The sequence below is a fragment of the Macaca fascicularis genome, chromosome 16, assembly GCF_037993035.2.
Source record: "Macaca fascicularis isolate 582-1 chromosome 16, T2T-MFA8v1.1".
In the NCBI taxonomy this organism is placed as follows: domain Eukaryota; kingdom Metazoa; phylum Chordata; class Mammalia; order Primates; family Cercopithecidae; genus Macaca; species Macaca fascicularis.
This window is the reverse complement of record NC_088390.1, coordinates 13,170,303-13,194,821: the sequence shown is the minus strand read 5'-3', so window position 1 is coordinate 13,194,821 and position 24,519 is coordinate 13,170,303. Positions and strand designations below refer to the sequence as shown.

Here is a 24,519-nt window from a genome sequence, read left to right as displayed (position 1 = left end):
GAAACCAGCTGCCCCCGGGGGCTCACTGCCACCCACTGTGTTCCAAGCCTGGCGCACTGGACTGGTCATCAGGGACCCCTTTTAAGCCCTCCTGCTAGATGATTCTTTTCTCTAAAGTCGAAGGCTGCAGAGTTGACTAGGAGAGGACAGAGCTTTTCCTAGAGGTGTAAGGGAATGACGGTCCTTCCTTCTCTGAGTGGAAAGTGACGTGTCGGCGGGTGCACTCCCAGGTCAACGCGGAAGTCGTAAGTTTTGGGGGTTGTCTGCTGAGGCTGGATGGAAGCTACTGTCTTCCTCAAAACGTGTGAAAGCAATGAGATCATTCCTCTTCTCTGAGGTGGGGGAGATGATGGGGAGAGACCGGCCTGAGACACAAAAAGAAAATTCTGAGGTGGGGACTGGGTGGGGGGACCCAGAGGGAGGACTGAGAGCGAGAGCCAGGGAGGCAGGCAGACAGCAGGCTGGGCAAAGCCAGAGGAGAGAGGCTGCGGGAGGTGAGAGTCTGAGCCGAGGCAGCCCAGGTTGAATCAGGGATAAACGCTGGAACGGGCTGTAACCAGGAATGAGACGTCTGGCATTTTGTAATTTCTGGAGAATTCCTCTTAAATTCCCTTTCCCTTCAGTAAACACGGTGAAAAACCACTGCCCGCCATGTGTGTGGTCTCCCTGGCACACAAGAGTGGGGGTCACAGCCAGGACAGGGAGAGGGGAGCCCAGGAGCCGCCGGCGTCCAGGTGCGGCCGAGCAGAGGGGCAGCCCGCCCTCTCCTGGCCTCTCCGAGGAACTGCAACACCGAGGCTCTGAGGCCGAACCCCAGCTCAGAGATGGGCACCTCGCAGCAAGGAAAATGTCGTGGACAGAAAGGATCTCGCCCAGCAGCAAACAACACAGTGCCTTTCTCTATCTGGAAATCTCATTAGAAAGCGGGACGCAGAGAGTCGAAACCGTCTTCTCAGCCAACTAGAAATTTTGCAAAGAAATGATTTTTGCAAATGATTGTGAAACAGAATTGGCAGAAGCATCATCATCATTTCTCCTATTTGGTGACTCTCCGTTTGTAAAAACCCTTTCGCACGTGTCCTCCCACAATACCCGCATGAAGTACTGTTTTCCTCCTTTGCAGAAGAATGCTGTCTGCAGGCATTCCTGTAGGCACATTGCACACCCACGGTGCCACATCTCCCGGCTTGTCCTTCCGTCTTGAGTCCTCTGTTCCATCCAACCCACAGGCCCTAAGAATTTGCACAATAAATGCAGAAGTCTTTGTGACCGTCATTCAGACACAAGCCAGTCCCTGTCTCTGTATGCTCAGAACTCCCAGGAGGACTGGGAGCCAAAGTCTCAAGCCATTCACTGCACATTCAAGGAACCTATGCTAGGAACACAGAATGAGGGCGGGGTCTCCCGCATTCATGGATTATTCACGTGCGCCCGCCCGCGACCCACGCCATTCCTTGCTTTATAGCATTACTGGAGAGTTCATAAAAGAAGCAGGCTTTTCTTCTCAGCAGAGTTGAACGCTTTGCAAGTGCGAGATAATAAAGGGAAAATGGGGTAGCGTAGGCTGCCTGCAGCTTTTCCTGATAACCTGCAAGTTAAACTTCTGACACCAAAGTCACCCTGCCATCTGAATCGATCAAGCCAGGCTAGAGCCAGGCAAACAAGAAGGTCAGTAGCAAATGAAGTAAAGCTCCCTTGTCTTATCCTGGCAGAGGTGGTGAGCCCCTTAGCACCTTGTCAAACACTAAATTTAATCCCAGTTTTATTTTCAAATCACTTTTTAAAAATGCACTAACCATTAAAAGATAGGGGAAAAGGTCCTTTTAAAATGATTTATTACGTGTTAACAGCTAAAGAAAACCTAAACAATGTCTCCGTAAAGACTCACGATCACGTTTTTAATTAAGAGCCACAACTTTTAATGGAAGGCATAATATGCCCATTCATTGCAGGACACTGGGCTCCTCTGGGTAATCCAACAGTCAAGCTCGAGGGAGGAATAACGACTTTCAGTTCACACCTCAACGTCTTCTGTTAAAGAAAATAACAAAGTAAGATCACTTGAAAACTTTTGAGTTTGGGAATTTTAACCCAGAGAAAGGGTGCATTTTGCTCAGTTACAGGGACGCTTGTTCCTGGTTCAGGACCCACAATAGCCCGCTCAGTGCTCTGAGTGCCTCGGACACCCCCTGAGTCTTAGCAGGTAAGTGGGCTGTGCTCAGTGTGCCCTGTGTGTGTGCTGCCTGGTAAATTCCTGCCCATACCCTGGGGAGGCTGCACCCCCTGAGAATCAAACTGTTACTTACTGTCTCTTTCTCAAGCTGGCCCCTTAATAGCTTTTTCTTCCCTAGCTCTTTTATTTAAGACTGAAAGTTAACAATCTAGAAGAACAGAGTGCTCTGTCCTTTGGTATGGCCCCACGAAGAAATATTAATTGTATCAGGCACCATTTATCTATTGCTGGCATATGCCAGCTTCACTCACTTAGCCCTGGCAACAATGAAGTAAGAGTATGAAGTGAGCATATCGTTATCTCCGTTTACAGATGGAGAACCGAATCTTGGCGAGGATAAGGAATTTGCTCTTGTCATTAAACAGTACAAGAGACGATGGGCTGAGGCAGGGTGGGTGGGAGATGGGGTTCAGGATACCCCAAAGCATGGTATGTTCACATTTGAGAAAACAGCAGAAACAGGAAGGCCACTCTCACCTTATTCTCCCCTTCTCCCCTGAACCAGGTCCTGGAATTCTCATTCCACGGGGATTCTTTCTGTGCCCAGAGGAAAGGAACTTTCTTCTCTGGGAAGACACGGGGTCACAGAAAAGAATCTGAACAAATCGGCCTTGCTAAGTTCCCACAAGTTTCTTACATACTTTTAAAAACTATAATCACTCTTCTCCAGGTCTACTCTGTTCTCCATCAAACCAAGCATTAAAAATACACAGGTTTACCTGTTTCTTTGTGACTTCATTTCTGAAGTTTCCCATGTCACATAAACTTATTAAATAAATGTGTTATGCTTTCCTTTTGTTAATTATTTTTTGTTGTAGGGGCTTCAGCTGTGAATATAGCGATGGGTGGGGGAAGATGGTTCTTGTCCCCTACTTGGGGTTGGAGATATAGACCCCGTCCTTCCCCTCAAGGAGTGTTAGGTCTTGTTGGGAAGGCAGGACTTGAGCATACAGAAGCAGAACTAACCACATAGGACCACTACTATAAGGGCCCACTGGGGCCAGACATGGTGGCCCACGCTTGTAATCCCAGCACTTTGGGAGGCCAAGGCGAGCAGATCCCTTGAGTCAGGAGATAGAGACCAGCCTGGCCAATATGGTGAAACCCCATCTCTACTTAAAAAAAAAAAAAAAAAAAGGCTGGGCGTGGTGGTGCATGCCTGTAATTCCAGTTATTCAGGAGGCTGAGGCAGAAGAATCGCTTGAACCCGGGAGGCAGAGGTTTCAGTGAGCCGAGATCACATCACTGCACTCCAGCCTGGGTGTCGGAGTGAGACTCTGTCTCAAAAAAAAAGAAAAGAAAAGAAAATTGGGAACTAATGGGATAGACAGTACCACTAAAGTTCAGAGAGGGGAATGAGGGGAACACCAGCTTCTGTGTTTAAGACAGAGGTGGGATTCAATCTTGACCTAGGGACACACAGTTTCCAAAAGTAGAAGGAGGTGTAAGAACAAAGTAAATGATATAAGCCGGTGTCTGCCTAACTTTTGCTACTTTCCAGATCTTTACTATATCCACACATCACCTAGAGGCACCAGGTGTCACATTCCAAGGCACTTTATCAGAACTTCATATTTTTCTTAAAACATATTACCTTTAGGCCGGGCGTGGTGGCTCACGCCTGTAATCCCAGCACTTTGGGAGGCCAAGGCGGGTGGATCATGAGGTCAAGAGATCATTCTGGCCAACATGGTGAAACCCCGTTCTCTACCAAAAATACAAAACCTAACTGGGCATGGTGCCACACGCCTGTAGTCCCAGCTACTTGGGAGGCTGAGGCAGGAGAATCGCTTAAACCCGGGAGGCGGAGGTTGCATTGAGCCGAGATAGCACCACTGCACTCCAGCCTGGCAAGAGAATGAGACTCCGTCTCAAAAAACAACAACAACAACAACAACAACAACAAATTACCTTTAAAAGAAAAACCCCTTAAATCTAGTTTTCAAGGAAACTTGATAACCACACTACAGGGAAGACAAAACTCCACCTCCATCCTCTTAGACTGGACCCAAGAATTAAATTGACATCCAAAAGATTAACAGGAGAAAAATACAGGCATACTGTGCGTAGCTGTATTGCATTTCAGAGATACTGTGTTTTTTACAAATGGAAGGTTCGTGGCAACCATAAGTCAAGCAAGACTGTCTGTGCCATTTTCCCAACATCAGGTGCTTACTTCTTTAGCATCTTTCCACAATGAAGCATTTTACAACTAAGGTCTATACATTGTTTTTAGACATAATTCTACTGCACAGTTAACAGGCTACAGTTTAGCGCAAGCATAAACTTTATATGCACTAGGAAACCAAAAAATTTCATGTGACTTGCTTTATTGAGATATTTGCTTATTTCAGTGGTTGGGACCCAACCCCCATTATCTCCGTGGTATGCCTATATATGTTTATTTAACACAGACTTTATGTGGCACAAGGACCCTTCTCTTTTTTCTTTTCTTTTCTTTTCTTTTTCTTTTTTTTTTGAGATGGAGTCTCACTCTGTCACCCAGGCTGGAGTGCAGTGTTGCGATCTCCGCTCACTGCAAGCTCCGCCTCCCGGTTTCATGCCATTCTCCTGCCTCAGCCTCCCGAGTAGCTGGAACTACAGGCGCCTGCCACCACGCCCGGCTAATTTTTTTTTTTTTTTTTTTTTTTTGGATTTTTAATAGAGATGGGGTTTCACCATGTTAGCCAGGATGGTCTCGATCTCCTGACCTCAAGATCCGCCAGCCTCGGCCTCCCAGAGTGCTGGGATTACAGGCGTGAGCCACCATGTCCAGCTGGCACAGGGGCCCTTCTAAGGAAAGGAAGAGCCAGAGAAGTAGTTAGAGTCAGTTATGTGCTGAATTGAACAAAGAATAGTAAGTTGTGAAGAAGCATCTGAAATATGTGGGGAAACTTGAAAGAGAAGTTACTTGAACAGAGGCTTACAGAATTCTTTTAGTCTCAACTTTATATCCTTGAGGTTAAGCATGTTATTTCTCTTCGTGTGGGGAGGATGCCTCTCACATGGGAATTGCATCTCCGGCTTTTAAGAAACAGCATAAAGGTCAGTGTAATCTTCTGTTATCCGCTGTCATTCAAGTGTCTTTAATTTAAATAGTCAATATGACAGAGAGGTATATGTGGGGGTGGCATGGTTTTAACTCCTTCACCACTGCAATTTGAAAAGTAGAGGCCAGGCACGGTGGCTCACGCCTGTCATCCCAGCACTTTAGGAGGCTGAGGTGGGCGGATCACTTGAGGTCAGGAGTTCAAGACCAGCCTGGCCAACCCCATCTCTACAAAAAATACAAAAATTAGCTGGGTGTGATGGCGCTTGCCTGTAATCCCAGCTACTCAGAAGGCTGAGGCAGGAGAATCACTTGAACCCGGGAGGCAGAGGTTGCAGTGTGCCGAGATCACACCACTGCACTCCAGCCTGGGTAACAGAGTGAGACTTCGTCTCAAAAAAAAAAAAAAGAAAAAAGAAAAAAAGAAAAGTAGAAACACTTGGTCAAAAATCCAGAAATAGCCCAAAATAGTATATGAGATTAAAAAACAAAATAATGCTCTTAAGTTTAAAATTGTATCTAAAAAAGAATGTTAGAATAATACTCAAAATAAGAAACCTTGATAATTTACCACCAAAAGTCCCCACCACATACAACCAATTATAGAAAACAGTATGGGTGTTCCATCAGAAACTAAGAGGAGAATTACCATCTGATCTGGCAACCCCACTACTGAGTATACACACGAAATAAATATGTCCAAGAAATGCCTGCTTTCCCACGCTCATCACAGCGTTATTCACAATAGCTAAGACACAGAAGCAAACTATGAATCCATCAATGGAAAAGAAAACATGGTATATATATACAACGGAATACTATTTAGCGTTTTAAAAAGAAGGAATCCTGTCATTTGCTACAACGTGGATGAACCTAGAGGAGATTATGCTAAGTGAAATAAACCAGGCACAGAAAGACAAATATTGCATTACCTCACTTATATATGGAAGCTAAAAAGGTTGATCTCATAGCAGTAGAAAGTAGAATGGTGATTATCAGAGGCTGAGAGAGGGGTTTGGATGGAGAAAAGAGAAATGTTCAGCAAAGGGTACAAACATTCAGAAAGACAAGAGGAATAAGTTTTAGTGATCTAGTACACAGAATGGTGACCATAAATAATAATGTATTGCATATTTAAAAATTGTTAAAAGAGTACCTTTTAAATGTTTTCACTACCAAACAATGAGAAGTATAAAAGGTGAAGGATAAGTTAATTAGCCTGATTTAATCATTCCACAATGTAAACATGTATCAAAACATCATATTGAGCCCAATACATTTATACAATTATTACTGGTCATTTAAAAACAGCCAGATGTGGTGGCTCACACATGTAATCCCAGCTACTCAGAAGGCTGAAGCAGGAGCATCACTTGAGGCCAGGAGCTTAAGACCAGACTGAGCAACACAGTGAGACCCTTTCTTTAAAAAGGTAACAAAAATAAAAATTATCCTAGTGCGGTAGCAAACACCCGTGGTCCCAGCTGCTTGAGAGACTGAAGTGGGAGGATTGCTGGAGCCCGGGAGTTGGAGGCTACAGTGAGCTATGATTGCACCACTGCACTCTAGTCTGGACACTAGAGTGAGACCTCGTCTCTTATAAAAATAATAAAAATAAAATTAATTAATTTTTTTTTTTTTTGAGACAGTCTCGCTCTGTCGCCAGGCTAGAGTGCTGTGGCACGATCTCTGCTCACTGCAACCTCTAACTCCCTGGTTCAAGCGATTCTCCTGCCTCTGCCTCCCGAGTAGCTGGGATCACAGGCATGCGCCACCATGCCCGGCTAATTTTTGTATATTTAGTAGAGATGGGGTTTCACTGCGTTGGCCAGGATGGTCTTGATCTCCTGACTTCATGATCCACCCGCCTCGGCCCCCCAAAGCGCTGGGATTACAGACGTGAGCTACCGCACCCGGCCAATTAATTGAATTTTTAAATAACTTTTTTAAGCTGAAAAGAAGTAGCCCCTAACTCAAACATGTATTAGATTCCCCTTTTATGTTTCCAAGAGGCTCAGCTGCATGGGCACTGTTGACACAGGCCCAGGCTTTCCTTGGTTCACTGTGGCGTTATTTCAGGGTCCGGTGCCGCCATGCAGGCTAAACACACCTTGAACCGTCCACTCTCACTCAAGCATTCATTTCCGTGGGGTCTGTCTGGGAGAGTGGGCTCAACAGTCCTTCCAAATCACTCTCATCCCCAGCAGAGCCTGATAGTCCCAAAGAGAGAGGGCTGAAGAAAGCTTCCTGGGTGTGAAGGCAATACAGCAATGGTTATTCATTGTACGGGTACTTCCAAAAATACCACGGAAGAAAGTTCGATTAAAGGTTTAAAATATTGATGAGCGTGCGCTTATACCAAGCCTGGGATCAATATGTTCTGCATAAACTGGATTGTCACGGCTTTGCCTATTTTCACCTGATCTTAGAAACATCAGTAGAATCACACACTTGGAGTACAAGTTATGTTGCTTTTTTTAATCCACATTAAAATGAATACTTAGCAGTTCATACAACCAATGACAATAGTCTATCATCATTGGTTTGCATGCCACATGTTGGGGAAATATTAGAAACTAGATCCAAAGGAGAATCCTCCCCTTATTCTCATCCCAAAGACCCCATCTCTATTTCCCACTGCCTGGTCCAATTACTTCTTTTTTGAAACAGTCTTACTCTGTTGCCCAGGCTGGAGTGCATTGGCGCAATCTTGGCTCACTGCAACCTCCATCTGCTGGGTTCAATTGATTCTGCTACCTCAGCTTCCCTAGTAGCTAGGATTACAGGTGTGTGCCACCAAGTCCAGCTAATTTTTTTTTTTTTTTTTTGTATTTTTAATGGATACGGGGTTTCATCATGTCGGCCAGGCTGCTCTCAAACTCCTGACCTCAAATGATTCACCCACCTCGGCCTCTCAAAGTGCTGGGATTACAGGTGTGAGCCACCATGCCCAGCCCAGTTACTTCTTCTTGGAGGTCCAAGACTGTCTTTGCGTATTCACAGAGCAGCCATTTGGCCCCAAGCTAACTGCATCCACATCTTTCAGTCCACTGTACTTTGAGAAGTATATTTGCCATGTCGGTACTGCCCTAATCTTTGTACCTGAAATGTGTGCACTGTTTCTCCCTGCAGACAACCACAGAATCTGAAGGCCAGAAAAAAACTGATTGGAAAGTAAACCTGATTTGATTGTTTTTTCTTTTCCTTTTCTATCTATCTATCTATCTATCTATCTATCTATCTATCTATTTATCTATTTATTTTTGAGACGAGATGTCACTGTGTTGCCCAGGCTGGAGTGCAGTGGTACACTCACAGCTTACTGCAGTTTTGAACTCCTGGGCTCAAGTGATTCTCCTGCTTCAGCCTCCCTAGTAGCTGGGACTGGGCACACACCACTGTGCCCGGCTAATTTTCTTTGTAAAGCTGGGCGTCTCACTGTGTTGCCCGGGCTGGTCTCAAACTCCTGGGCTCAAGGGATCCTTCCATCTCGACCTCCCAAATTGCCAGGATTACAGGTGTGAGCCACCTCCTCCCCTCGCCTGGCCTGGAGTAAACTGATTTGAAAGTAAAAGGAGTAGGAACAGAGGCATTTGATCATGATCAGGTTAAAGTGCCGATTTGGCTAGCTTCATTCCTCACCAAACCTACCGCCAATATTTTCCTCTCTCCATTCAACCTCACTCAACCGGATTAGACACATTAAATCCCAGCCACATTAAACAAAGGTTGGACTGCTATTGTACAAGCTCAGGTTTCAGCTTCCTTGGCCTGCTTGACCCGAGGGAGGGGCCTAATGAAGGTTCTACTGGTGGCTGCCATATAAGGATTCCAGCAGGAAGCGGGATGATGGGTGAGAAAGTGCTGTCCTCTAAGGGTGCCACACACACACCCAGACGCCAGCCTGCCCACTGCCATCTCTGAACTCGCTAGGCGATCTCTTTGCAGGGCTCTGTATCCGCTAGAACTGCCTTTCTGCACATTCTCTACGTGTAAGTGACTCTCTCACCCCTATGGCTGAGAAATAACACCCCTATCTTTCTGCTTTGAAGCACCTTGCTCAAGACAAGGAAAACAAATCTGATCAACGCAGTGCGCTCTCAAATTATTAGTCCAAATCCAGCCTCTAGTTTGGAATTCCCTGACATTGCCCTTAAATATGTTCTCATACATTTGGAAGAAACTTAAGCAGCTTAATCTCATCTGATTCTGTATTTTTAAAGCATATTAGTATTAACAACATGCAAGTTGCTGTGCTGGAAATATCAGCTATACCCAGAACAGTCCCTGCCGTGCAGTAGTTCATTTTCCTAGAGCAAATGTGGTATTTGAATGTTATCTGCTTGCTTATGTGTCCACATGACAAAGTGCTATGAGAATACAAAAGCGGCCGGGCGTCATGGTTCACATGTGTAATCCCAGCACTTTGGGAGGCCAAGGCTGGCAGATCACCTGAGGTCAGGAGTTTGAGCCCAACCTGACCAACATATAGTGAAACCCTGTCTCTACTAAAAACATAAAAATTAGCTGGGCATAGTGGCACACGCCTGTAGTCCCAGCTACTTGGGAAGCTGAGGCAGGAGAATCCCTTGAACTCAGGAGGTGGAGGTTGCAGTGAGCCGAGATTGTGCCACTGCACTCCAGCCTGGGCAAAAAAAAAAAAAAAAAGAATACAAAAGCAAGAGACATTACATATGCTTGGGGGATTCCTGTGGATACATCTGGAAAGTCTACCCACAGGGGACAGGAGGTCATGTGACCGTGGTTTCAGGGGTCAAAGACCAGGAAGTGGGACACATGACAAGAGGGGACCTACCCATGATGAAGCCAGAAATCCATGCATTGAATCAACAAAAGGACAGAAAGAGAGGTCGCCAGAAAACAGTAACTGAAGTTGAAGGATTACAATGTGGAAAGACTAGCAATGGCCATGTTGGGTCACGTGCCACAGTAGAGACAAAGCAAAAATAAAGACAAAGATACTTAGGCATCTGGTGTGAGATGGAGAGAAGACAAGAGGGAGGGTTGGGACGAAGGGAGATGAAGAAAGTGGCAGCGCGGCTCTGGTAGCTTTCCATTCCTTGCTTACAGTTACTATGAGCCCTGGCTATTACCATAGCTCCTATCCTTAATGCCTATGGATTTCTTTAGGATTTACACCATCTTTTCTTTCAGTATCTTATACCCAAAAGAATACTGCCGAGAACCTAAGTCAGAGAAGTGACATTTGAACCAGATATAAAACGTGAGTCACAGTTTGACAGGGAGAGAAAGGGTTGGGCATTCAGCCTAAGAAAACATTTTGCATGGTATAACTTGCAGTCACAGAAGGGGCACCTGTGTGGAGCTCACTCAAGGTACTCCCTGTAGCTCTCCTGCTTCCCGCCACAGCCTGTCCTACCTGTTCCAGAAGATGGACTGCACCAGGGTTGAATTCCAGGTCTGGGCAGGGCATGGTGGCTCACGCCTGTAATCCCAGCACTTTGGGAGGCTGAGGCGGGTGGATCACCTGAGGTCACGAGTTCGAGAGCAACCTGCCCAACATGGTGAAACCCTGTCTCTGCTAAAAAATACAAAAATTTGCCGGACGTGGTGACAGGCACCTGTAATCCCAGCTATTCAGGAGGCTGAGGCAGGAGAATCACTTGAACTCAGGACGTGGAAGTTGCAGTGAGCTGAGATCACACCACTGCACTCCGGCCTGGGCAACAGAGTGAGACTCCCTCTCAAAAAATTTTTTTAAAAATGAAATGAAGGAATTCTAGATCTGAAAGAGAAACAAGGGGATGACGGCACAGAGAGCTCTCTGGGAACACAGAGCCAATGCTGCTGGAGGTCCAGACAAAAACTTATACTCCTATGTTCACAGCACAATGTCTCCCAATAGCAAAAGGTAGAAACAAGTGTCCATCTACAGATGGCTGGATAAACCATTGGGTCATATCCATATGTCAGAATAGTACTCAGCCTTAAATAAAGGAATGAGGTACTTACACAGGCTATAACATGGATGGACCTGGAAAATCTTACACGAAGTGAAGCCAGCCAGAGACAAAAGTCCTTTTAGAATACGATTAGAATACGATTCCATTCATATAAAATATTCAGAATAGGCAAATCCACAAGGCAGAAAGTAGATTCGTGATTTCCAGATGATGGAATTTCAAGACACATTACCCCCAAAATATGGCACCTTGGCATATTGAATATTTTAAGCTGAAGGAATATTTTAAGCTAAAGGAATCTGAGAAAGAGTATGTGCAGGAAGGATTTTCTGACCTTCCCCTGAAGCAGGTCATAAGAGTCTCATGTGAGAGGTGCCCTCCTATACCCGGAGGAAAGAAACATCTTCCTCTCTGAAAACACAAGGACACAGATTTTGAACAAATAGACCTTGCTAAGTTCCTCCCAGTTTATTGCTGTTGGATCACACTCTTTTTGTTCTATTTCTCCATGATGGTCCATTCTTCATCAAACCTAGCATAAAAATATTCAGGTTTGGCTACTTCTTGGGACTCTACTTTCTTATGAAGTTTATGAAGAAACTTCTATTACATACATTTGTATGCTTTTCTCTTATTAATCTCCTTTGCGATGTGGGACCTCAGCCAGGAATGGAGGATAGGTAGAGAAAAAGATATTTTTCCTCCTCTCCACAGGGGAGAAAGGAGGGGAAAAGAGAGAGTCACTGCCAAAGGGTATGGGTTTCCATTTGGGATGATGATAAAGTTCTGATGGTGGCTGCACAATATTTGAATGTATTTAATGCTGATGAATTGTACACATAAAAATGATAAATTTTATTTTATGTGTACTTTGCACGATTAAAAAATATAAAAAAAAATAAAAGTGGCTGAAGGGAGAACTGGAACCAACTATGGATTTGCTGGAAAGCTCCCTGGCATGCAGACAAGAGAGCCACATTGAAGGGGACTCATGTGCCGCGATCTGCCAGGCAGCCCCACAGCCTGGGTACTGCCCTCTCTCTTCAAAACTAAAAGGCGGGCTTCCAGCTCAAGACCAATGGTGCCTTCCTGAAAGTTCTCTGAAATAAAAATGAGACGTTATGAAAACATTATCCTTGAGCAATTAAAAGAACAGGAAGGGGGGAAATCACTAATTTCAACAAATTTCCTCAGAAGACATAGAAGGAATGCCTGAGTGTTGACAGGTGGGATGGGCAGAGCAACAGGCGGCTGAATGCAGCAGCTTGGAGCACAGGAGGGAGTTAGAGAAGACCAGAGACCATCTGCACAATGTAACTGGTGGAGGGGAAGCATGGTTGCCTAAAATGAAGGGATTCATTGAAAGCCTGTGTTTGGCGGATTTGCTGGCACCACCCCGCCCCTTAAGCAGAGTTAATGCAGCTGATACTTATCACCAGACTGTCCCCGCTCCACCCAAAAAAAAAAAAAAAAAAACAAAAACCAAAAAACCTCTTTTCTAAAGAAACCAAAAATATTTGCTAAAAATATTAACTGCAGTCAAGAGTCTCTTTAGACGAATTATTTTTAAGTAATAATTTCTTTAAAATTTTGCAGAGAAGAGCAGTGGATACTGGACTTGGGAATTCCTTTAACAGGAAATTGAATTTTAAACAAATCCATCTATTTTTTTAAGGAAATAAGCCTTATGTGGGTTGCTCTGTTATCCCCAGCCTGGTCCTAAGCTATTTCTACTCCAAGTTCAGGCACGTTCAAGCATGTTCAAGCATGCCTAACACGATTTGGGGGCTGTCGGCCAGAAATCTATATTCAGAAAGCCTGAGGGTCCAGGCACAACTCAATGGAAAAGAAAAGTGTCAGGGAAGCAGTGTGACCCGTAACAAGGACTTCCCAATCAGAGGAGAAAAACGATGGTGTGTACAGCAAGCCACTGTTTCCAGGCCAGCCTTCCCGGACTCATGTTTGCTTTTCAAAGAGACTAAAATCAAGTTCTATTAGGACTGAAAGCTCCCAGCACTCTCGTGGAGGAAACACCGTTCTGTCACCTAATAAAGAGAGGGTCTCAGAGAGGAAGAGGAAGATACTCCCCGCTCTGGGGCCCGGGTCCCTCCAGAGCCCCAGTGTGTGAGTAACTGCGGTGTCCGGGGGAAGGCAGGATGCAGCGCCTAGCTAAGGAAGCAACACAGCACAAGAAAGAAGAAGCCCAATGGATGCCTCCCCAGGCCTGAAGACTCTCTCCAGGGGCCGGGACTATCCTTCCTCACGAGCATACCCTGGACCCCCAGGAACAACTTCAAATGCTGCAGGTGGAGGCAAAACCCTGTGCACAGAGGTTGTAAATAAACTTGTTAACTTAACTTTAGCCTAAAGCTGTCTCCTTGCCTATTTTAAGTTTGGCCTACAAGTTTCTCTATGCATAGTGAACTACAGTCTAACTTACAGTCTACACAGACCATAACTTACTCTTATGCCAATCACTGAGTTTTGGCCAATAAAGGCAGCCAACTGTTCAAATTGTTCAAATAAGACAACAGCTGAGCTACAGCCAATCTGGCTGTTTCGTTTGTTTGTTTGTTGTTTGTTTCTTTTGTGAGACAGAGTCTCACTCTGTCTCCCAGGCTACAGTACAGTGGCGTGATCTCAACTCACTGCAGCCTCAAACACCTGCGTTCAAGTGATTCTCCTGCCTCAGCCTCCCGAGTAGCTAGGGCTACACACTACCACTCCTGGCCAATTTTTGTATTTTTAGTCGAGACAGGGTTTCACCACGTGGCCCAGGACAGTCTCAAACTCCTGGCCTCAAGTGGTCTGCCCACCTCGGCCTCCCAAAGTGCTGGGGTTACAAGTGTGAATCACTGCACCCGGCCCCAATACAGCTGTTTCTGTACCTCACTTCCGTGTTTTGTACATCACTTTCCTTTTTCTGTCTATCATTGATCAATCAGTATTAAACGTGAAGAGCAATGAAAAAGAATCCTTGTCTAAGCCTAACTTAAGAGCCCATCTATTTCAAGCGAAATGATCTATTATCAAATTCTCATCCATATTAAAATGCTCTGGCATTTTAATAGCCCCTTAGTGTTGTCGTTTCTTAAGAAATTAATTCCTCCGCTAAGAAAATGTGAGAATTCAAGTCTGTAAACTAAGTGACTATGTTTTAAATAAAAGAAAATGTCATGTCCTTTTGCACAATAAATACTGGCTATTGATTTGATAGTGATAAATGATTATTATTCACTCATTGCCTTACTTCTCATTTCTATTATAGCCTCATAAAATTGGCAGTCCAGTCCGGGCACAGTGGCTCACGCCTGTAATCCCAGCACTTTGGGAGGCCGAGGTGGGTGGATCACGAGGTCAGGAGTTCAAGACCAATCTGTCCAAGATGGTGAAACCTCGTCTCTACTAAAAATACAAAAATTAGCCAGGCGTGGTGGCACATGCCTGTAATCCCAGTATCGGGAGGCTGAGGAAGAGAATTGCTCAAAACCCGGAAGGCAGAGGTTGCAGTAAGATGAGATCACCTGGGTGACAGAGCGAGACTCCGTCTCAAAAAAAAAAAAAAAAAAAAAAAAAAATTGGCAATCCAGTGTGACAAAGATTATTTGCTTGGCCAAACTTTAGTTGGACTTGTGAATTTTCTCCTAGGCCCATCTATGCACTTTCTCGTAAAATCGAGTTTTAGCAAAGAACCCTGGTAAGTCGGTTTAGCCAGAACCACCCAATCCTGGATATCTAAATCATCCTTGATATGTGTTCAGGTGCCCCAACCTCCACCACCCACCAGGTGATGTCAGGTCACCCTGGTAGGTCTTCAGCAAGAATCCTGTTAGGTAGGTTTAGTCAGGATCCCCCTTACTTGTATTGTTTTCTGTTGGTAATTTTCCACCCACTGACCCCCACCCTGTTCTTTGGCTGTAAACTCCCACTTGCCCATGCTAGATTCAAAGTTGAGCTCAGTCTCTCTCCCCCATTGCAAGACCCTGTTGGAGTGGTCCCTATGCCGGTCGCAGTGGTCCTGAATAGTCTTCCTTACTGATATGGTTTGGCTGTGTCCCCACCCAAATCTCATCTTGAATTGTAGCTCCCATAATTCCCACGTGTTGTAGGAGGGACTTGGTGGGAGATAATTGAATCATGGGGGCGGTTTCCCCCCTACCTTTCTCATTGTAGTGAATAAGTCTCACGAGATCTGATGGTTTTATAAGGGGTTCCCCCTTTCACTCGGCTCTCATTCTGTCTTGCCTGCCGTCGTAAGGCACGTAAGACATGCCTTTCGACTTCCGGATTGTGAGGCCTCCCCAGCCACGTGGAACTGTAAGTTCATTAAACCTCTTTTTCTTTATAAATTACCAAGTCTCAGGTATGTCTGTATCAGCAGCATGGAAATGGATGAATACACTTACCATGCTTTACCAAGTGTCATTGGGTAATTTTTTCTCTTGGAAATGTCATTGCGAAGAGCAAGTCTCCAGAGCCATGTTGCAAAGGGGAGGATCCCATTTCACAAAGTGAACTTAGAGGTTTCTGTTTCTCCCTTTGATCCCTCACTTGTGTAATGGAAGTACAAATACCACCTTCATCAAAGAATTACCGAGAGGAGTAAATGAGCTAATAACAGCATAGCACTTTAAACAACAAAACAATTCCTGAAACACAGTGGGCAGTCAATAAATGGTATCAAAATCACTGGTATCATAGAAAGGTAGAGCTGGCAGGTACTTTAGGGGCCATCCAGCCCTTTACCTGCAGCTGATGAATCTAAATATATATATATTTAAAAAAAAAAAAAAAAAAAGCTGTTGGAGCCAGAGCTTGGACTTCAAATCAAGTCCCCTTTCATGCTTAACTGAGAATCTCTTTGACACAAAGTATTTGAGTAAAGCAGAAAGCAAGAGTTGTTTATTCTATGAGTACTTAGAAGATTGCCTTGAAACAATTCCTGGACAACTGGTTTAAAATGTTATTCTCTTAGGAAATAGGACACAAACACAGCTTTTTGCCAGATCTCCTGTGCTGTGGGGAACAGTTTCAGGACCCAGAGTGTCAGGGGATTTGTAGGTCTCTCAATGTCATAAGCTCCCACAGGGCCAGACCTACAGACACACCGAGTCCAATCGGAGTCATCCTAACTTCCTGTCCAAAGAAACTTCCGGCTTTCTCCACACATGAGAAAGATCTCGTCTTACAGGTATTGCTGTTTCCTGCAGATCCTGCTTAAAACACCGAAGTACCTTCCAATGCCACACACAGCTTTAACTAGAAGCTAATCCAACACGTGTAATATATTACACAATAATTAATTTAAATGCCTAAGTTTCAAGTTCACTCTTTTTGAAAATTCGGGCAAATCCCAAGTTTTCCCAGGATAAATATTGCTTTCACTTGCCTGTATTTTGGTGTGCCTTTCCAGCAGGAGATAAGGGAGTGGTGACAGCTGACAGACCAAGGTCTGAACGTGGGAGCTCATCGCATGTTTGCTGACGGGTACGCATGTCGCAGCAGAAAAGATGCCCCACCTGGGTTATAATTGATAGGCAACATCTATGGTTTTAGAAGTTTAGTCTAGGATGATTTTCCCTGTATGGGTCATCTTACTCTTGCTCTTGCAAAAATCAGTAAAACAGCTCAGCTGAGTCCGGGTCTAAATTCTCAACTTTTTAGGAAAAGCATTGTTTCCTTGGAGAAAATAGAGTGTTTTTCCTTGTTGATGATGTTAGAATCCTGCTTTTAGGATGGTTATGAGGATTCTAATTCACGTTTACGGCATGCCTGACAAAGTAGGTGTTATATATATATTAAACTTGTAAGGTGAGTAGAGTTATCCCCTTTTGAGGAAACTGAGGCTTGGAGAGGTTCAGGAGCACCAATATCACAGACCCAGTAAGCAGTAGAGCCAGGTTCAGTGCTGCAGACTTCGTAGACTCAAAGCCATAGACTCCCCAAGAGAAGCCTGGTGAGGCTAGGACAGTGGCCATGGGTAGTAGAGACGGCTAAGCTAACACAGCCATGGCTAACTTAGACGTCCTGACAATTGACCCGCACACATCACAGAACCTTCTGAGAAAAAAAGGTGATAATTCAGGTGGGAGATGGAGACACTCTCCCGAGAATTCTTAGTGGAGTCTGAAACAAGAGTCTGCTCACTTGAGCTGTTTGGGGTTGGGGCTATGGGGACAACCTTCTGGGGAAAAACAAGGCATGGAAAACCAAGTCCAGGGGCTTCAAGGGGTGCTTCCTCATTCACCCACAAATGATCTGCTGTCCTAGGCAGGGCTTGCAGGAATCTTTGGTGTCAAGGGATCCCCAACAAAGCCCTCCTTTAGGTGAACCCTCTACTACCCAGCCCCAAGCCCTGCTTCCTCACCTGGCTCTCATCTCCAATAATAAAAACACCCTGGAGGAAGGAAGCAGAGAAGGTGTGAAATCTACAAATGAAGCCAAAAAAAAGTGCAGAGAAGTTAACGTTTAAGATTCCCCACCCTCCATTCATAAGCCCCTGTTTGGGAAATACAGGATGCCGGGGAAGGGAAGGAGTTATCACTTAACTATTGATGAACTTGGTTGGTGGATTAAGGAATCCTTTTCCTCCTTGGCTAATTTCACAAATTGTCTTTTTTTTTTTTTCTCTCCAGTGTATCTTTGTAGTGGGTTTCAATGTTTTCTGATAATACTCTGCTCTGGGTTTAAACATTTTCTGATAATACTCCGCTCTGATTTTGCAAAATTCTTGGCATATGGCCACTTAATAATGGTTTGTTGAGTTTTAATCAACATCAGGAAAGTGGGGCAGGGCAGGCTGAAGAAGGCCTTATTCTTGGAGACCACATGGGTAAAGTCATGATCCAGTCACTGACTCCCCCGCCATGTGGCCTTATGGAAATCACTGAAACTTTCTGAATTTTTTTATTACCTATAAAAGCAAAACAAAACATGTTGAATATTGCTTTACAATGACACAAATAAATTAGACATTTTTTAAAAAGCAAAGATACCATGAATATTTGGATCATTTCCATCTGCATGGAAGCTAATGCAGCTCCTCTTTTAAGAAAAAAAAAAAAAGAAAGATGATCCCACCATCTTCTGTTGTAGAGAAAAGACAGTAACTCGCAGAGGTTCTTGGTTGGAATTGATCCGTGTTACAAATGACCGATTAATGAGAAAAAAAAAAAAAACTATCAGAACTTTATGCACATGTACATTTTACTTCTACATGGAAGACACCTGGAGAATGAGTAGCTCTCAAAGAGGTGACTTTGAATTCCAGTCTATATAGCACCCTCAACAAAGAATAGTAAATTTTTAGAGAAGTGACAAGACAAGCAAAAAGAACCTTGAGTCTCTACTAGCAATGAAAAAGCAAAGAAATGGCAGATAAGGGCTAGCTAGTGAAGCTTGTTAACGTAGATTTCTCTGGTACCATCTCCAGGCTGATAAACATGTAAAGGTGACGTCAGTGGTTAAGCTTTGTTCTCCCTGGTAGAGAGGGGCCAGGTTACCTTTTGCCTTTCCAAATCTTTGCCCTGCTTTTAGGCAAATGGAGGGCGAGCAGAGAGCTTTCCTGCATCTGCTTCTTCTTAATTGTCTTCAGCTCAACAATTCTTTATATTTGGGGGAGGCATATTGTGGTCTCCCACTCTGCCATGTGTTGCTACTTTCCTTCTAGGCTGACCTTGCAAGAGGGTTAGCCATACTCTCTCCACTTTCTCACTTCTATTCTTATGCCCCCTTCCATCCAGCTTCCAACTCTGTCACTCCAAAAACTACTCGACAAAGTTGACAGTGACCTCTATTTGGCAAATGGCAATGAAGAGATCTTTCCCTGTCTCGTCTTGCCCTCTCAAAAACATTCATGACAGTGAATCACTCTTGTCTCTCTTTGCTGCTCTGTCCCACATTATCCTTGCTTTTCCTCCTACCTGTCAGTCTAGTTGGTTCATCTTCCACTGTGCAATCACCAGATGGACGGGCCCATTTCCTTTCCATTTCTTTCCCTAGAAGATTTCATCAATTCTCATGGTTAAAATTATCCATGTGCTGATATGCCAAAAGACATATTTTCATTTCAGATTAGTCCCCTGAGTTCCAGACTTTAATATCTGACTACTTATTTGTCATCTGTACTTTGAGGTATCGCAAAATTAAATGTCTCCCCTTTCCCATCAACAACTAATTGTCCAACAACCATCGATCATATCCATCTCTGTAAATGACACCACACTTGGCCTGAACCAAAAATCTATCTTAAATCTACCCATGTATCTCGACCTCCACTGCCCTCCTGGTCCAAGACAGATTTTCCTAGTTCCATCCTTGACCCTTTCCATCTTTGCTCCGGAGCAAGAGTGATCTTAAAATGTAAATCAGAGTGGAATATTGTCTGCTCAAAACTCTTCAATGGCTTAAGTTTGTTCAGGATGCTGTAATGAAACACCTTAGATTAGGTAATTTATAAACAACAGAAATTTACTGCTCGTGGTTCTAGAGGCTAAGAAGTCCAAGATCAAGACACCAGCACATTTGGTGTCTGGTTAGGGACCACTTTCTCTTAGATGGCAACTTCAGTGTGCCCTCGCACAGCAGAAGGGGCAAACAAGCCTCCATGGGCCTCTCTCATAAGGGCCCTCATTCCATTCATGAGGGCATAGTCTTCCCAAGACCTTATCTCTTACTACTCTTGCATTGGAAATTAAGCATCAACATATGAATTTGAGGGGGAACATTGACATTCAGACCATAGCACTTCCCATTGCACTTAGAATAAAGTTTTAACCCCTACTAATGGCCCTCCCTCACCCGGCTTCCATTCATTCACTGTCTCCAGCTGCATCCCATCCCACTCTCTCCAGCCCGCTAGGCTCAGTCCCTGTGCTTTCTCAATGCCTTGATTTCTTATTTCTCCTTTTCACCTATGGAAATATATGAAGACCAACCAAATGAGAGCAAGCAAAGCTAGCTGCTTAGAGCTTACTAGAAAGGAGTTAGCTTGGCCGGGCGCGGTGGCTCACGCCTGTAATCCCAGCACTTTGGGAGGCCGAGGCGGGCGGATCACAAGGTCAGGAGATCGAGACCACGGTGAAACCCCGTCTCTACTAAAAATACAAAAAATTAGCCTGGCGCGGTGGCGGGCGCCTATAGTCCCAGCTACTCAGGAGGCTGAGGCAGGAGAATGGCGTAAACCCAGGAGGCGGAGCTTGCAGTGAGCCGAGATCGCGCCACTGCACTCCAGCCTGGGCGACAGAGTGAGACTCCGTCTCAAAAAAAAAACAAAAAACAAAAAACAAAAAACAAAAAAAAAAAAAAAAGAAAGGAGTTAGCCATCATCACTTGTATTTTGACAGACTCAGAGACAGGAAGAAGAGTGGGAAAGTTTTACAATGGAAAAAGGGAAAGCTTCACGTGTGCCCTGATTGGAGGCTGTTGGCATAAGGAAGCTGCAGGTAGGCCCGCTAAAAGTGGGGCATCCTGTGATTGGTTAGGGGAACATGCTTAGCCTTCTGTGATTCGTCTTTATTCATTTATTTATTTATTCATTGATTTGTTGAGACAGGTCTCACTCTGTCACCCAGACTGGGGTGCAGTGGTGCGATCTTGACTTACTGCAACCTTTGCCCCCGGGTTGAAGTGATTGTCCTGCCTCAGCCTCCGAAGTAGCTGGGATTACAGGCATGTGCCACCACACCCAGCTGATTTTTCATATTTTTAGTAGAGACAGGGTTTCACCATGTTGGCCAGGCTGGTCTCAAACTCCTGAACTCAAATGATCCACCCACCTCGGCCTCCCAAATAGCTGGGATTACAGGCGTGAGCCATGGAGCCTGGCAGATTGATCCTAATTTAGAAACAGGAACAAAACTTAGGTAAACTGCCAGTTATCTTCCTTTAGTCCCCTCATATATTCCTGGCCATTTGAAGCCAATTGTCATATGGATTTAGCTTGGTTTCTTTGATTGTTGACAATTGTGAGTGGTCTGACTTCCTATAAATCTGACTTTTAGAAAGTTGTCTGGCTTTCTGAGCTGGTTAATGAAATGGTTTCTTGTGCAGGTTGCTGCAGATTGTAGATTCGAGTTGTATTTTTCTATGTGGTCTGGCCATGGCTAGTCTGTATTGCTCTTGTCGCCCAGGCTGGAGTGCAGTGGCTCGATCTCGACTCCCAGCAACCTCCGCCTCCCGGGTTCGAGTGATTCTCCTGCCTCATCCTCCTGAGTAGCTGGAATTAGAGGCATGTGCCACCATGCCCAGTTAATTTTGTATTTTTAGTAGAGACAGGGTTTCTCCGTGTTGGTCAGGCTGGTCTCAAACTCCCAACCTCAGATGATCCACCCGCCTTGGCCTCCCAAAGTGCTGGGATTACAGGTGTGAGCCACCGTGACCAGCGCAGTCTGTATTTCAGTCTCTCATACCTCAAGGCCTTTTCCCATGTTGCTTTCTCTGCATGAAGATCTCTTCCCTCATTGATCACTGATGCTCCTTCTCCTCTTTCAGGTCTCAGCTTAAATGTCACCTTCTCAGGGAGGCCTTCCAAGACCACCATATCCAAACTGTGTCTCTTGCTTTGTTCTCAACCTATTTCCCATATTGTCATTGTTTCATTTGTAAGATTTGCCAAAATTTGTAATTATTTGTTTTACTTGACATTTTTATCCATCTTCCTGATTAAAATTGAATATGCCACCCCAAAATATGTTATTTTGGCATAAGAATTATTTTAACCTGAAGATAACTAAGAATCGATAGATGCAAAAAGAGTTTCCTGCCCTCCCCTTATATCCTAAAAGTAGGACATATCTCCCCTTGAGAAGGTGATCCTCCTTTACCAGAGACAGAAGAGTGACTCTTCTTATTGAAGACAGGGAATTAATGCCAAGGTAAGTTGGTGTAAATGGATCTTACTAGAATACCCCTTATCTTCCTTTAGTCCCTGATATATTTTCTAGACACTTCCCTACAATGTGTCATCACTTGAAGCCCAAGCTGTGTTTCATACCAAAACCCTCTTACAGAGCTCTTCAAAGGGCCTATGAGCCCCCAAGTCTAACCACTATTTTGAGTTCCATTTATTTCCTGTGAACTCTTGTGGACATAAATATTAATAAAACTGTGTCTCTGTTAGTTTAATTTCCATCCCCCCTCCTTTTTTTTTTTTTTTTTTTTTTTTTTTTTTTTTGAGACAGAGTTTCACTCTTGTTGCCCAGGCTGGAGTGCAATAGCTTGATCTTGGCCCATCACAACCTCTGCCTCCTGGGTTCAAGCGATTCTCCTGCCTCAGCCTCCCGAGTGTCTCAGATTACAGGCATGCACCACTACGCCTGGCTAATTTTGTATTTTTGGTAGAGAAGGGTTTTCTCCATGTTGGTCAGGCTGGTCTTGAACTCCTGACCTCAGGTGATCTGCCTGCCTCGGCCTCCCAAAGTGCTGGGATTACAGGCATGAGCCACCACGCCTGGCCAAGGAGTTTCTAAAGGGTAATGTTTGTTGAGGTGTCAGAGGGGGCATGGAAGAAAAGATGGAAAAGGGAAGCAAGACACAGGTCACGGAGAACTTCGTATGGTATACTTATGAGTGTAATTCTTATCCCATGGGCCAGCATTTTCCAAGCGTGGCCTGTATCAGAATTATCTAACTAAGATCTATTTGTGACTCAGCTTCCTGGGCTTCCTTCCAGATCTATTAGGTCTAAATGTTTAGACAATAGAAAGCCACCGAAACTATTTAAGATGAGATGGTCAAATTTAAGGTGAAACTTTAGATCAATTTTATCCCTAGTAAAGAAAGTAGTTGAAAACTAGATTTAAACATTATCTTTTCTGTTGCTCAAAGGCTCATTGACTAAAAGAATATCTGGACCAGGATTCCTTCTCAGTCAAAGTTTAGGAATACAGTGAATTTTTGTAACAGGAGAGGGATTATCTTCTGGGACATAAAGAGCTGGAGAATTTCATCCTAAGCCTCATCCTGCCCCCTCCTTAGACTGCTTGACCTATCCTATGATTACAATACCCTTGTGGGATGAATTCAGCCCCCCTACCCCCAAAGTTTATATGTTTATGTCCTACCTCCCAGTTCTTCAAAATGTAACCTTATTTGGAGATAGGGTCTTCATAGAGGTACTAAAATTCAAAGGAGGTAGTTGGGGTGGGCCCTAGTCCAACATGACTCATGTCCCTATGAAAAGGGCAAATTTGGGCCAGGCACGGTGGTTCACCCCTGTAATCTCAACACTCTGGGAGGCCGAGGCGGATCACGAGGTCAGGAGTTCAAGACCAGCCTGGCCAACATGGCGAAACCCCGTCTCTACTAAAAATACAAAAAAAACTTAGCTAGGCATGGTGGTGGATGCCTGTAATCCCAGCTACTCACAAGGCTGAGGCTGGATAATCATTTGAACCTGGGAGATGGAGGTTGCAGAGAGCCAAGACTGCACCATTGCACCACTCCAGCCTGGGCAACAGGGTGAGACCCCATCTCCAAAAAAAAAAAAAAGGCAAATTTGGAGACCGTCATGTGCAAGGGAAGAGCACCACATGGAGATGAAAGTAGAAAGCCTGGTGATGATTCTATGACCAAAGGGCTGCCAGTGATTGATCCAGGAGAGGAACATGGAACAGATCCTCCCTCACAACCCTCAGAAGGAACCAACCCTGATTTGATCTTGAACTTCTGAACTTCGGAACTGCGAGACAATGTCTGTTGTTTAAGCTGGCCAGTGTGTGGCACTTAGTTACGGCAGCCCAAGGAGACTAATTTGGACACCAAAACACAGACACCGCCTGGCCCCTAGTACATAACCTCAGAGATTTTACAAATGAATAATAAATCAAAGAATGAGAGAATTCAGGCTTTTGGTCACTCTAGTCATGGAATGTTGATAAATAATTTGTAGTAGCCGGGCACAGAGGTTCACGCCTGCAATCCCAGCACTTTGGGAGGCCGAGGTGGGGGGCATTGCTTGGGCCCAGAAGTTTGAAACCAGCCTGGGTAACACAGTGAAACCCCATCTCTACAAAAAGAGAAAAAAAAAATACAGAACTGAGCCAGGCACAGTGGTGCACACGTGTAGTCCCCACCTACTCAGGAAGCTGAGGTGGGAGGATCACCGGAACCTGGGAATGCTGAGGCTGCAGTGAGCTGTAATTGTGCAAATGCACTCCAGCCTGACAGAGTGAGACCTTGTCCCCCAAAAATAAAAAAAATAATTTGTAGGCTGAGTGTAGTGCCTCATGCCTGTAATGCCAGCACTTTGGGAGGCCGAGGCAGTTGGATCACCTCAGGTCAGGAATTCGAGA

General features: G+C 44.7%; 1 long non-coding RNA gene across 5 annotated transcripts in view; it reads right to left on the bottom strand.

The window, feature by feature from the left end:
• LOC102129505 (uncharacterized) overlaps window positions 1–24,519 on the bottom strand; it is a 324,484-nt gene that overhangs the window by 228,515 nt on the left and 71,450 nt on the right. The window lies entirely within an intron of this gene.